Below are 13,727 nucleotides of genomic sequence, written 5' to 3' on the forward strand. Positions count from 1 at the left end.
CACCTCCTCCTGCTACAACACCCTCCGCATGTTCTGCAGGATCTCCAAGTGGATCCCGACCGAAACAAGAAGGACGGTGACACAGGCCCTCGTCAGCAGCAGGCTGGACTACGGCAATGCACTCTACGCCGGAATCCCACTCAAACACCTACGACGACTACAGCGTATTCAAAATGCCTCCGCCTGACTGATCATCAACGTCCCCCGCCACAGCCACATCACCCCCCACCTGAGAAACCTACACTGGCTCCCCGTCGACAAGAGGATCACCTTCAAACTCCTCACCCACGCACACAAAGCACTCCACAAAGCCAGACCAGCCTACCTGAACAGCAGACTCAGCTTCCACACCCCGATCCGCCAGCTCCGCTCCACCAGCCTCGCCCTCGCCGCCGTCCCCCGCATCCAACGAACAACCTCAGGCGGCAGATCCTTCTCCTACCTCGCCGCCAAGGCCTGGAACACCCTTCCTACCCACCTACGGCAGACCAAAGACTTACTCGCCTTCAGAAGACTCCTCAAGACCTGGCTCTTCGAACAGTAGCGAAGCTTCCCCCCCCCCCCCCCTCAGCGCCTTGAGACCCTCATGGGTAAATAGCGCGCTCTACAAATAGATTGATTGATTGATTGATATAAGCATTTAGCAAGTTAGCACAAGAACCACTACATCCTTTGGTCTTCTTCTAACCTCAACCGGATCTTTAACCAAACATTGCCATCCAGATTAAGACACTAATCAATAAGCTTCCAAAAACACAGAGTATACTCATTATGAGGCAGGAAATAATGGAAGGGATAATCTGAGCCTTCGTACCATTAATAAAATCCAAATGTTCATCCCACCCGACCAGCATGGACCTCTGCATTGGGGTTACAGAGTGTAATGCTGGAAGACAGGCTGTTCAGGGAAACACTAAGAGAGGGTGATTCAACCCTATTTCAAGAAAAATCAAGACACAGTATCAGACCTATTAGTTGGATGAGAAGCATTTAGGACAGTGATTGGGGCACTTTGTTGCTGCAAGAGTGGGTATCTGTGCAACAATAGAAATAAATACTAAACTAGATGCTGAAATATGAATAGCAGTAAAACATCAAACTAAAACCCTGCAATGCAAACAGCATCTAGCAGAGAAAGAAAAATATGCTGTTACAATTGAAGGGCTTAGCTGCCTAGGCTTTAGGAAATATTTTTCAGAGGAAATATGATCATTTGTTTGAAAAGAAAGCAGGTACGGCAGTAACTTCAGCCAACATTAGAGATGTAATGAGAGAGGTCAGTGAGAGTGACGTCTCAGATGTAAATCTTTCTGATGCTTCTACCTCTGGAATAAATCAAGAAATTGCGAGTGACCCACAAAAGAGATCAAGCAATTTTTTATTACAGTTCCAAATGATCAGCCAAAACAAGACAGAATTTTTTCAGGATGGGGGAACTCAGAGAGGATACAGAGGAAGAACACGAGGAACCAACAAGCCAAAAAGAGGAGGAATAAACGCAGACAAAGCCCCCATGGGAATGGAAACAAGGGGCAGGAAACACAAAACATGACTGTCATCAACTTATCTCAGAGGTCTCTTTCGCAGGACAAAATTGAGACACTTTCCCTGGATCTTTCCTTTTGCCCGTCACTTAATTTAAATTTTGCACAGACAAGAATTGATTTGTTCCTGTTTTCGTGAAAACTGAAATTGAAAAAGTGGTTCTGTACGAAACCATCAAATACGGGAACTGTGAGTAACAGAGAAAGATCTAGTAATCTCAATGTAATTGATATTGAAATGTTACATGCTCTTGATGATGAGAATGATGTATTGGCATCTACGCCTGATTGGGGGGCGTGGGGTGAAGATCTTGGGGGTAATTCAGGCAGCAAGTTTAAACCCAAATCTGTTTTTCTTCCTATCGTACAATGTGATGCCATTGAGGTTTTTGAGAAAGGAGTCTTACAAGATCTACATAAAATCAGATACAGGAAGATACCATGTAATAGAAAAAATCTTACAATGGATCAAATCACCTCTATTGACAAATTAAAATCAGATAAGAGCATTGTCATTCGACAATCCGACAAAGGGGGCAATGTGGTTGTCCTAAACAAATGTAAATACTTAGAGGAAGGTCTTAGACAACTAAATGACACCACCTGTTATTGCAAGACAGATATGGCTGATATACTAAAGGCAACTACCATGTACAGAGAAACACTTGTGGAGTGGAGACACAGAGGGATGGAATAGGAGGAATATAACTGTTTGTATTGTGCCCACCCAAGAATCCCTGTCCTATATTTACTACCCACACTACACAAGGATGTGTGCAATCCTCCAGGACGACCAATAGTGTCCTCTATAGGATCACTATTGGAAAACACATCCAAATGTATTGACTACTTTTTAAGACCTTATGTAGTCTCTTTACCATCTTATTTGAGAGACCCGACTCACTTCTTGACAATAATTGATGGAATCCATTGGGAAACTAATTACATCCTAGTTTCCCTAGACGTTAGTAGCCTTTACACCAGTATCCAACATGACCAGGGACTCTCTGCCATTAAACACTTCCTCAAAACCAGGTCAATTTCCTTTTTCCATCACTCACAAATGATCATATCTATGACAGAGATCTGTCTGAAGAACAACTTTTTTATCTTCGATGACACCTTATATAAGCAGTCACAGGGCATGGCAACGGGAACCTGCTTCGCCCCCAGCTACGCAAATGTATTCATGGGCTGGTGGGAGGAGCAGGTTGTCACCGAAATGGTAGAGTTCAACAACGTGGCCCTGTGGCTGCGTTATATAGATGATATATTTTTTATTTGGTGTGGAGATGAGGCTGCTGTCAGAGTCTTTATTAACAAACTCAACATGAATGTTCTGAACTTACAGTTCACGGAACATATCAGCAAGGACAGGATGGAATTTTTGGATGTGCTATTAGAGGTCAAGAATAACCTACTGACGACCAAACTGTTTTGCAAGAGTACATTGGCAGCACGAAACATGAAGCGAAGAAACGGGTATTGGAACATTTACATTCGATTCGTAACAATAATAGACAATATCCGATAGCTCGCCACTTTCATGAAAAGCATATGCAAGATGACAAGTTGTATGCATGGTGGTCATTGATGGAGTTTCCCTAGGTGCGAGAGGGGGATATCGGGAGTTATCCTTGAGAAAGTTGGAGTCCAGATATATCATCGATCTAGATACTCTTGCCCCTAAAGGATTTAATTTAAGCGAAGAATTAGCTATTCATTTGTATAATTAAGGATGTATAATATTAGTTCTGCATAGTAGTCTGTTGTTTTTATGGATTTTAATATTTGTATTCACAGATGGGTGCACTTCCACTTCTTTGCAACTATTGGAGCTAACTAATGGATGGACATTGCGTCAAGACATCTTGGAGGCATCTATGAACATTTTATTGTGTATTAAGGTTAACATGGACATATGAATTTATTGTTGTGTAGGATGAGATATTGCATCTGGTATATATGGCAATGGAATGAGCAAATCAATAATCATGGCCCACTTGGGCGGAATTGTTATGATAGGGCTCTTTGTATAAAACTTTATTAGAATGCCGGTTGACACATTGAATACCTTGAGCCTATTGGTGCGCGTATAACTAAAACGCAATCTACACTGACAAATGAGAGATTAATTGAGTCAGTGCGGCTCATGTTTACAGACCGCAGTTACAAATGTGGTTGTATCATGTGGCAAGAGCGTAAACAATGTGAATGTATTATTGCTGAATTCTTGGTTAATTTCATTTGTCGATGCCCCGACTTGGATGTACTTTTTTTCGAGATATTTTAATTATAATTAATTAAGAAAAAATCTACAAAATGAAACTTACACAGGGAATGTATCGTAGTATAATCTGATTTCAGGTAGATGCTGATATGTCATTGATTGTGTTAGAACTCAGGCATGTATTAACATTCAAATATGGCCACCATAGTTGCATACGTTTTATCACTGGGTAGGGTGACACACCAATGACACGTTGTGAAGTGTATTTAAATATGGTAGATTGCATTGTTTTACGAGTGTGAGCAAGCCATAATGGTGAAACGCGTAATTTATGCACTTGCTTATTAAATTTACTGCAAGAAGCCTGGGTGTCCGAGTGTTCCTTATGACTTTAGGAACTTGTGGCATTAGCCTAGGCTATAGGAAATATGTATCAAAACATCATGCAGAGAGTTGGAGAATCAGGCACTCTCCTAGCATAGGTGACTAAAATAGAAATGTAAAACAACCAAATTACACAAATATATGACGAAGATAATCTGCTCCTGCATGCCCAAGAAGAAATCAAAAATGCTTTCTTATGCTACTACAAAGACCTTTATACAGGCGCAGAAACTCCGATAGAGAATACAATAGTAGATAACCAGAGTTCAATGAGATTGTCAACAGTAACCCCAGAGCCAGCACAAAAAGGTTAACCAATCACAGAAGCAGAGGAGAGGTGAGGCATACTATTAAGAATATGCAACTAGGGAAAAAAACCTGGAGGGGACGGACTCCACACATAATATTTTGCAACATATACAAACATATTGGTCTGTAAGTTAGCTAAAATGTATACTACAGTAATAGAACAAGCATTGGTAAAGCCAATAGGTCTTGCCTCTGTGACATTTATTGGCTTTGCTAATGTTTTTTAGCTATGTTGCAAATGGCTGAAAGAAATGTAAAAAAACTGTATGACACAACCCGCGGTGTCCGCATTGTAACACTTTTTTCCCAGTTATGCTACACTGAAGCTAGCGCTGCTTTATAATATGACTAACAAAACATTGACAAAGCCAGCAGATCTCGCATATGCAAGACCTATTGAGTTTGCCAATGCCTGATATGGAATGTCTTATGGTAAGTTATAAGTATTTATATAATAGTTATAATGGCTGAAGAGCTAATGTTATAGAATGGAGAATGCCCTTGTCAAGGTGTTAGTGTGACCAGATTCAGAACCATTTTAGGACCATACAAAAAATTTGAAAATGTGCCATATAAATGCACTGAATGTACCATAAGTTGTAGATGGACAAAAAAGTCCAATAGGTACCAGCTTTTATTACAGTGATGCTTTAGGCTATGTGTTACTTTAGGTGCAACGTTTAAAAAAGAACCAAAAAAACACTCCTGACTGCTTATTTAGTGGTAAAACATAGCAATAATCAGTGTTAATGGGATTCCTAGACCTTTTGGCTCCTCTGCCACTGAACCTGCGACACCATTCAAATCATGACCCTAGTGCCTGCAAGTTAACTGCTCTTGTGACTGATTAGTAGTAAAATATAGCAATAATCAGTGTTCAGTAGGTTTCCTAAAGCTTTTGGCCCCTGTGCCACTGCACCTATGGCACAATTCAAATTATGACCCTGGTGCCCGCAAGGTAACTGCTTTTGTGACTGTTTGATTACTAGTAAAATATAGCAATAATCAGTGTTCAGTATGTTTCTTAGAGTTTTAGGCGCCAGTGCCACTGCACCTGCTGCAGCATTGAAATCATGGCCCCAGTGACAACAAGGACAAATGAGGATATCGTTTATATCCAGTAAATTGTGTTCTGAAAAAGGCACAGTTGCATAAAGAATACATAATTATTGTGTAGCTAAACTTAAACATAAATACTTTCATAAAACCTACCTTTAAACGTATCCAACTCTTCAAAAAGAGTTGCCGCAGATATGATAAATAAAGCATATGCTTTACATAATAAAGTAAAAACTTAGCATTGTTAAAAAGTGTTACAACGTGGCCGTCTCTTTCCTGTGAAACAATCTTATTCTGTGCTTGACAGTGAATGGGCCATAAACCCTGTAAATTGCCCAAGATCACCAAATCTTAGGCTGATGCTGAGACTGAAATGCAGTTTTGTACTTTGTTCCTTAAAAGACAGTTTCTCAAAATAAATGGACTGACCACAGAAAAGGAATTTAGCAAAAAATTTGAAGAACGAGATACCTTTGAAGATGGCTATGTATAAAATAACATTTAAAAAGGGCACAAGCAGGCTCCATGGTGAAAGTACACTGAATTATTCTTTCCTATAAACGCTCTCACTTTGAAGTCAGCCGAAAGCAAAATAAGCACTAGGCTCCTATGAAAACACAGCTTGACATTTGACCTCGGTCTCTGAATTCCCAGCAAATGTGACAAGAGCAGAACAAGATTTAAAGGGGCCTGTTTATTACAGAAAACAAGTTAATGGAAGAATACTGTAAACACAGCTTTAGCATGGGGCGGTACAAATTCAAGCTGCACAGCCCAAAGCACAAAGCCAGCAAATGAAAAGGTGAAAAACATATGTTACAAACCACAAAGTCAATAGCAAGCCATGGGCGGAATGCATTTTCAGTTCAGATTTCTGAAAGTCCCCATGACATTTTGTATTAGACACACAGCTGTGCTGTCTGGTAGGCGAGATCTAAAAAGGAGGACTTCAAGTCAGAACGGCAGAACTTCCGCTGTCTCAATACCTAAATCAGATAAAGAGAACAATGAAAGATGCTTCTATAGACCCCAATCAATTTTAAATTTCAATTACAAAATCAAAATGCTAAGTAAAAAAAAAACAGGAAGACTAGAACCTGTGCTGCATGCTGCAATGCATAATCCAACCAGATCAAAATTGATTTATCCCATTCCATAACACATCTAAGAACACTAGATGTTTACATAGAATACTGGAAGAAACACGCAGGTAAGATTGCTATCATTATCTATATATCTCGAAAAGGGATTTGAAACACTAAGGTGGAATAATTTAGTTAAAGTCTTACAACAGTCTGGGCTCAGAAGAGGATTCATTATATGAGTGACTGTAATTGCGGGTAATAAAAGGAGTAGACAGATAGTTCTATGAAGGTGAATTTTTATTGTTTTTGTTTTTTCTATTACGGTTTCTTAGATAAATCAAGATAGTATGGGATAATTTGTCTTATCACCAGTGTACTTTCAGGGCTAATGGTGTGCTAGGTCTTTTTTGGTATTCGACCTCTTCTTGTCTTGGACCGTCTGCACAGGGTAAACAGGCTCCCAGCATGTCCTTTGTCTTTCTTCACGCTCGCGTAAGGTTTTTGAAGGAGACAAAAGAAAGAATATGGTGCCTGTGAGACGTTGTCTCCATCGGTATAAATCAGGAAAGGGAGTGAAGGACTACCAATGCAGAACCATATGCAATTCTAAGGGAGGTGATGGTGCAAGGAGTCCGGGGTAATTGCGGGATATTGGGAAAAGTGCTAAATAGCAGGCTTTCTCCCCACCCACCCCGCAACGCGCTCTTGTACCTTATGAAGCCACGCTCCTCCTGGAGCGTGGCCCGAAGCAGCAGCTTCCTGGAGGCCTCCTGGTGCTCTCGGCAGTACCACTTCTGCGTAGAGTGAGTGTAGCGAGGTTCGGCTCCTCTGCTTAAGACTCCTCCCTTCCTTCGGCTCCTCTCTAATCCAACTCGCTCAGATGTTTCCAGATTCCGCCTTTTCCTCCTCAGGGTCTCCCTCTATTGGCCAGCTCTCGATGACGTCATCCTGATGTTCTTCCTTTCCCGCTTCCTGTTTCCAGGTTCCAAACATTCTGTTTCTTCATCTGGCAAACCCCTTCTGAAACGCCAACATCCTTCGGGCTGGGTAGCCATAAGGAACCTGTCCGGTGAGTCTTTTCTCACCCTGCCTCATGTTTTCTTAGTAGATCTCGCGCGTGGATGGCCCCGCGACAGTGACATTGTTTACAAAGCCAATTGCTAGAGACTGCACAGGCAGTTGCATTTCAAGTCAATTACGAATATAGAAAGGCACCAGGCAAAGATGTCTCCTGTCGCCCCGCTTGGGTACAAAGATGAGAGGAGAGGGAAAAGAAGTAGGAATCTCCCTTAAGGATGGTATTCACTTTACTTCACTCTACGAGGATGATCTTCTACTTTGAATCAGTGTGAATACTTCCAATATTTGGGCAAATAACAGGTCTATGAGTCAACTGAGCAAAATCATGCCTCTTCACAATCGACACTGAAAGATCTGAGATACAACTTGAAACAGGAGACTTAGAACTAAGATGGGAACCTAAAATATTTCATTACCTAGGGATACAAATTTGTCACAGAAATACGGATCCATTTGAAGACAATTTAAGTAAGATGAAATGTATGGAATTCAGTAGGAACATTACCTAAGTGCCTCACGATCATTAGAAGTAACAAAAATGATTGACCTGCTTAAACTGTTGCATTGATTTATTTACTTGCCACTTTGAAACCAAAGGACCACTTTCTTTTCAGACCTAGATAAACTGCTAGCTGAGTTTGCATAGGGCATTCAAAGACACAGAGTAGTGCTGCAAAAAATAAAACTCCCAGTTAGGGAAGGTGGCATGGGGGCACCTGATTTTCAAAGTTAGAAGTTTAGATGGGAAAGCATTGCCAGAATCTGGGGCGACCCAAGTAGAGATGAAAGAAGGTAGCTTTAATAACCTGCTACTGAATACAAAATACCCAAGACTCTCCATAACTAGCGATGGTTGGCACACAATTCTAGGACAGAATGATACGAAATTCAAAAATGATACGCCAGCCTTACCACTCAGGGGTTTCAATTAATATTGAACTACGGCACAAATGGACAGATAACTGAATGGGCATGAGTGGAAATAGAAACCCTGGGAGATATGGATTCTACAGGTTAGATGAGAACTTTAACTCCTGCAAGAGCAATTCCTGTGATACGGAACAATCCACAAGCAATACTCAACAGGTGTGGTAATCCAGATAAGTTCAAGAAGTAATATAGACATACTAAACAGGACAGAGAAAAATACAAATAAGTCACTTACCTTCGGTAAAGATGTATTTGGTAAAGACATATTCTAGTAGTAGATTCCTTACCTTTAAAATACCCCCAGGCGTCAGTCAGTCTGGATTCGGAAAATTTTCTTTAGCAGTACTCCTGCGCGTCGGTAGGTGGCGTAGGTGGGCTCCATGTCCATCGTCAGTGTCATGTGTGCGGGAATGACATTGCGGGACTGTAACCAGGAGGGCGAAGGATTGCCGCCGCCCCCCGAAACCCGGGGCGAGCCTTTAACCTTTAACCCCCCCCCCTCTTGTCTCCACAGCCCCCGAGGCCCCCGGCCTGGAACCTGATGGAAGAGCAATACAGTTGCGATGAGGAGGAAGGTATCGGGCCCTTTAACTGGACTAGTGGGAGTGTGGAGGAGGAGGGGCCAAGACCTGCCTTAAATGACAGCAGAGAGAGAACACAGGTGTGTTATTACACCGGAGGAGCGGACAGCGAGTGGGAGAGAGGAGCGGCGTGGAGCAGTGAAGAGAACGAGAGAGGAGGCACGAGAGCAGAGGAGGAGGAGAAGGTGGAGACGGGTGAAGCTACGGAGGCGAAAACAACGCGTGTGTCATCGGAGGCGGAGGAGCCGCGAAGAACAGCCGAAGGCGAGGACGGAAGGGACCCGGCAGAGAGGAGAAAGCCCGGAGGCCAGCGACACCACGCTTCGCCCAGCCGCACACCAGGAGGGGTGTGGCTATCCGAGGTGCGTAACCATATCGTGGGCTGGGTTGGAAAGAAGGGTAGAAGCATCCCCTGAGCCTTTCCCCGACTCCCGGTGTCCACCGCACTCACGTCCTGTGTGTTCTCCAGCACTTTGGGTTTCCCTCACTCCCCTTCCCCTGATTGAGTTACGCATAGAGCCGTGTTCTGATACATCCCTCTCTTGTGTTTCCCCCTCACCTGTGGAGCCTGGGTCACAACGGAGCCGGAGGAGAGAAGCCGGAGGAGGAGCCCGATTCGAAGAAGGGAGGAAGGACTTCTGAGAAAAGCAAGGAGAGAGAGGAGTAGATCCCCGAGGAGAGGTGTACCAAGAAAGACTTGTACCGACTTATTGTTCCACCAAACAAAACCTTCTAGAACAAAGACACGTCTCCTGCCTTTCCCTACCCCGCAGGTTACAGTGGTGGAGAATGCGGGCAGCCCATCCGTCTGTATAACAAAGATGGACGAGGTCGTGCAGGCTTTGGTGAAGGGACAGGAAAGACTGGAATGGCTAGCGGAGCAACAGATCCGGTCGGCGGATGCAGACAGGGAGATCATGAAGGCGGCCATGACGGCCCGTGCCCTCGACCCTCCCATGGTTAGCGGACCAGTGACGCTGGGAGGAACTCCACAGAGCATCAGCGGGGTTTCCCTACAAAAGTACCAGCCAGGGGAAGACCCCGATGCATTTTTGCTGAATTTTGAGAGGGCCGCCCGGGCGTGTGGATGGCCCGGGGCGAAGTGGCCATTTTGTCTCGCCCCTTTGCTGGCAGGAGAAGCCCAAGCCGCGTATCAGGTGGCGAACCCGACAGGTGACACCCCCTACGCCGACATTAAGCGGATCATACTGGATCACTTAGGTCTTGATCAGGAGGCCTACCGCCTCAGATTCCGAAAAGAACGAGGAGTACCAGGGGAAACCCCCAAAACGCTGTTTGTACGACTAAAAATGGCTGCCGACAAGTGGCTAACCCCCAACCTCTGTACAAAAGAAGAAATAATGGACCGGGTCTACTTAGAACAGTTCCTAGAGGCCCTACCGTTTGCAACCCAGAGGTGGTTAAAACAGCACCACAACCTTACCACCACCCAAGCAGTAGAAATGGCTACCACATTCTCTCGGGTACAACAGAGACCCCCCCCCTCTCTGGGAGCTGGAGAAAGAAAGGGCCACCAATAAAAACGAGAAGAGACCGCTGTAGGTCCTAGAACCTATAAAGATGAACCCCCATCCCACAGCGGACCACAATGTTTTGAATGCGGCACCTGGGGTCATATAGCCCAGATGTGTCCCCGAAGGAAACCTGCCGAAAAACCAATGGAGGTCGGGTACCTTCCGAAGACTGTATTGTATTCTGCAGAGATGGGGCATGCGTACAGAGTAAGTATAGAGGTAAATGGTAACCCCGTCCAGGCCCTCTTAGACTCAGGATGCCGCCAATCGGTGGTACAATCCCAGCATGTGAGGCCCCACCAGGTTCTTCCCCAGGAAAGAGTGAACATTAGGTGTGTACATGGGGACGTGAGACCCTACCCGGCTGTGCTTGAAGGGCACACCCCATAAGATCAGGGTAGGCGTGCTGTCTTCACTCCCTGAAGACCTGATAATAGGGACAGATAACCCGGCATTTTTAGACATGTTTCATCAGAGTCTAGTGCCCCGCAAACCGCAGGATAAGGTCATCAAGAACAACCGGCCTATACCGGCGTTTGTGTCCCCTGAGCCGTGGGTACTGGACTGTAGTTTTCGTTTTGCACAGGCGAACGATGCGACACTGTTTAACGCTTGGGAAAACGCGCATCAGAATCAAGGACAAACGCCCCTGAGATACCCCCGTTTTTTTGTAAAGAATGACCTGCTGTACAGACAGGGACAAAAGAACGAACCTGAACAGCTGCTCGTCCCCGCGCCATTCAGGGAACAGGTTCTCTTCTATTCTCACTCCCACTTGGTAGCTGGCCACACTGGAGCCGAAAAAACAACACAGAACATTCTGAGGTGCTTTTATTGGCCAGGAATCTATAAAGATACCATGTCCTTTTGCCAGGAATGCGAGATATGCCAGAAGCGGAATATGACCAAACCCCCGGCAGTACCTCTGCAACCCCTCCCCATCATCGGGGTTCCCTTCGAAAGGGTGGGCATGGACCTTATCGGCCCTCTCCCGAAGACACGAAAGGGACACCAATACGTTCTCGTGATTGTGGACTACTCAACGAGGTTTCCGGAGGCATTTCCGCTAACATCCACCACGACCAAACACGTAGCGGACAAGATGTTGGAACTGTTTTCCAGGGTGGGGTTCCCCAAAGAAGTTCTTACGGACCAGGGATCCCCCTTCGTGTCCAGACTGATGAGGGAGGTCTGTCAGCTCCTGAACATCCATCAAATAAGAACAGCCGTATATCACCCCCAAACGGACGGACTCGTAGAGAGATACAATAGGACCCTAAAGACCACTCTCAGAAAAATGCTGGAGGTTAACGGAGCTGACTGGGACCAGATCCTGCCCCTAGCCTTGTATGTCATACGAGGTCAAAAGCAAAGCAGCCTGGGGTTTTCATCATTTGAACTACTGTATGAGCGACAAGGATTAGTTACTTACCTGTAATCCTAGTTCTCTTCCAGGGGTATACTCATTAAAGTCATAAGCACTGAATTATCTCCGCCCATGAGGGGGAACCCGGAACACATAACAATATACATATATATGTGTAAATATATCAAAAAGTACATAGTACTAAACTAATTATACACATATAAATGTATAATAACCATAATATGCAGCCTAACATATATACATAGGCTAATAAAGCCAACAATACACACGTTCTGAAGCATGAAAATATGCTGTATATAATGCAATAAACAGGCATGAGCCCAAAATGCATTTCATAACCATGAAAAACTTTTATTTTCATCAAAGAACCTGTTGTAAACAGTTATTAGCCTAAAAGGCTGCATATGAAAAAATGTCTGTGTACAGAAAATCAGACTGGCACCCTGCCTTTAAGGCCCCAGAGAATCTGCACACTTTGCCTTTAAGGCCTCTAGGAGAACTCTGTTCCCATCATGCACCACAGGTGACAGTTAGGTCAGTTCTTTTGTACGGTACAGTAAACTTTTAGCAGGAATCTGCACATAAAAACTTCACAATACATAGTGAAAAAACTTCAAAGCCACTGCTCGCCCGGGGAGGCGGGAGGGTGCTTATGACTTTAATGAGTATACCCCTGGAAGAGAACTAGGATTACAGGTAAGTAACTAATCCTTCTCTTCCAGGGGATACTCATTAATAGTCATAAGCACTGAATAGAGTAGCAAGCTCATACCCACTAGAAGCGGGCGAACAGATAAATGCATTACTTTTAAAAATACAGTGTTTAACTAGAAACAGCAAACAAATTTCTGAGTGATGCTTGACCCACTTGTGCATCAGTCTGCGCATCAGAATCCAAGCAGTAATGTGGTGGAAACGTATGCACTGAACGCCAAGTAGCTGCTTTACATATCTCTGACATAGCCACATTCCTAAGGAAAGCTGTGGTAGCAGCTTTCCCTCTCGTAGAATGAGCCCTAGGTCTACCTGATAAAGACTTGTGGGCTAGCTGATAAGCCAATAAAATACATGACACTATCCATCTAGAGATGGATCTCTTGGATGCAGCCAAACCAGTATTCGTAGGACCATAGTTCACAAACAAACGGTCCGTGTGTCTCAACGACTTCGTTTTATCTAAGTAAAATTTTAAAACCCTCTTTAGATCTAATGAATGCAAAGTCCGCTCAGCCGGACTCGAAGGGTTTGGAAAGAAAGTAGGCAATGTTATGGATTGGTTAACATGAAAATCCGACACCACCTTTGGCAGAAAAGCAGGATGAGTCCTAAGCACCACTCTGATTCCATGAAAAACTGTGTACGGTTCCTTGCAACACAGAGCCTGAATTTCGCTCACTCTATGAGCAGAAGTGATGGCCACCAGGAATGCTACTTTCCAAGATAAGTGTTGCAAAGACGCTTTATGTATGGGCTCAAAAGGTGGACCCATCAACTTAGTCAACACCACATTAAGCTCCCAAGGTGGAGAAGGAGACCTGACTGGAGGAAACACCTTCCTTAACCCCTCTAGAAAATCCTTCACCACAGGCATTCGAAATAATGA

General features: G+C 44.1%; 1 protein-coding gene and 1 long non-coding RNA gene across 7 annotated transcripts in view; one reads left to right on the forward strand and one right to left on the reverse strand.

The window, feature by feature from the left end:
* Positions 1 to 4,073, forward strand: part of LOC144784250 (uncharacterized) — a 497,620-nt gene extending 493,547 nt beyond the window's left edge. The window contains exon 5 of the long non-coding RNA XR_013601622.1: positions 3,348 to 4,073. This is a non-coding gene — a long non-coding RNA (uncharacterized LOC144784250). The remainder of the gene's footprint in view (positions 1 to 3,347) is intronic.
* The window catches only part of UBN1 (ubinuclein 1), an 810,192-nt gene that overhangs the window by 496,632 nt on the left and 299,833 nt on the right, over positions 1 to 13,727 (reverse strand). The gene's annotated exons all lie outside the window — the stretch shown is intronic.

Source organism: Lissotriton helveticus, chromosome 10 (assembly GCF_964261635.1).
Source record: "Lissotriton helveticus chromosome 10, aLisHel1.1, whole genome shotgun sequence".
In the NCBI taxonomy this organism is placed as follows: domain Eukaryota; kingdom Metazoa; phylum Chordata; class Amphibia; order Caudata; family Salamandridae; genus Lissotriton; species Lissotriton helveticus.